We start from the raw sequence: 2,100 nt of genomic DNA on the forward strand, positions 1-2,100 counted from the left end.
CCCCCCACACCTCCCCCCCCACCCCCCCCCACGCCAAGTGAAATCACAAAACCCGGATGGTCCTCAAGGGGCGAAGAGGAGGCCCGGAGGCTGCAGCATTGATTCCTTTGCATAAATTCCCCTGATCAACACACAGGAGCGACCGGCGGGCCTGGGTTCGTTGATGGTAGCACACGGCGCCGGACCCTGGTCCCTCCGGTGGCCGGGAGACAGAGCGTGGCACAAGGGACGGGACATGGGGGAGGGGAGGCGCGCAGCCAGGAGAAGGGGCAACTCTCCTTAACTGGCAGTTCAGCACATCAGTACATTTCACCTCTACCAGACGGAACACTTGGGTTTCATCTCTTCTCCGAGGAGCTTGATGGCATAAATCAGAAGCAAGCAGAGTTTGTCAGGTTTGAAGCCCCTATGATGGTATGTGTCAAATCAGTTGTAGCTAATCTGTCCAGGGAGAATACTGGCTTCATTACGCTCATATAGTTGAGTTCTTCCAGCATTACCGCTGTTTAATAGAACATGATTAGTCATCACCAAGAAGAAAGCATATTAGCCAAGGAGATAGTTACACAGCACGCTCTGATGATTGCCACGATGTGATTGCAATACTCTTAGAAGCATCATATTATCCCAGACGTGTTCTTTCAAGCCCTTGGAGCCCTCCTTTCTAAATTCACTGTCATAATTTAGTATCTGTTTAATTTTTCAGTCCAAAGAGAGGAAATCAGTTGCCGTGTATTATTTGACTGCAGTCTCCTTGGCACAAAAACAAAGTGGAAAAAATAAATAAGAGTGACTTGGAAGTTCAAAAGGAAATCACGAATTCAGCTAACGACGGCATTTTGAGCACCTTTAGTGAACTAAGTAAATGCGTAAAAGGCTGTTTTTGCCCAAACCTGAGAGGTAGTCTGTGTCCTTTTGCCGAGGTGGGTGTCTTGGGTCTCAGTCACTCTGGGGCCACGTTGCCCAAGTCACACAGGCTTCTGTATTCTGTCTTTAGATGAGATGTGTTGAAAATCTATTTGAATAAAAGAAGTTCATAAATATGCATTGATTTCTATACAGACAAACGGCACCTCTGTTAATTTATATATTGAACTGGATGTGAACTAACAATATGCAACTAGTTGAGATAAGAGAGTTACAGATCATTGTACACGGGAAATATTCCCAGCAGTAAACACTTCCATTAATGTGATATACAGCTTCTAAAAAGGAGCACATCAGAATAAGATGGTGGTACAATTTGCTTATTAAAATCAAGAAAGGGGGGGAATAAAAGCATATTAGAGGGGGAAAGAGGCATGTGATTCCTTGTTACTGGAAAGCACGATTTAGATCTGACCCTATTTTTGCCCACCCAGAGGAACAGGCTGTGGCAACGCGGGGGCGGGTGACTTTCCAAATCCCAGACCCGGGCGCTTTGCAGAGGTCCATCCTGACCACCGCTGCCAATTTGGGAGCACAGACTGACTCATGAAACGCCCTGAGACTTTTTTTTTTTTTTTTTTTTTTTTTTTTTAAATCCCAGACCCGGGCGCTTTGCAGAGGTCCATCCTGACCACCGCTGCCAATTTGGGAGCACAGACTGACTCATGAAACGCCCTGATTTTTTTTTTTTTTTTTTTTTTTTTTGCCTGGTGGCCAGGCCCATCATTTTAGTCCATCACCCGATTTGCCGTCGTCATGGTTTCTGGCAGCTTCAGACTTCGGCCACCTTCAACGTGGTGGCCAAACATAGTAAACCAGATCGTGACACCTTAGGTGAAAAAGAAAAGGGGGCAACTGAGCCTCGAGCCCTTTGGCAGCATGACGGGGGAGAGGGCGTCACCTTGAAGGACGGCATGGGACTGGTGTAGCACAGAAACATAGGGCCACGTCCATCCTGCCGCCTCCGGGGAAGTTCCTTGCTCTCATATATTAAACCTTCTATTTTGTAAGAGTTTTTCCTCTTCTTTCACTTTAAAAAAAAAAAAAAATTAAAGTAGGTGGGGAAAAAATAAAGCTTTACACAGTTTCTACCTGGGTCGGTGTTTCATGGGCATTTCTAACCTTGATGCAGCTCAGTGGAACTCGGCGGTTTCCCAGGATAACAGGTGCGGA

The sequence above is a fragment of the Lipotes vexillifer genome, unplaced genomic scaffold (genome assembly GCF_000442215.2).
Source record: "Lipotes vexillifer unplaced genomic scaffold, Lipotes_vexillifer_v1.1 scaffold1215, whole genome shotgun sequence".
Taxonomy (NCBI): Eukaryota; Metazoa; Chordata; class Mammalia; order Artiodactyla; family Lipotidae; genus Lipotes; species Lipotes vexillifer.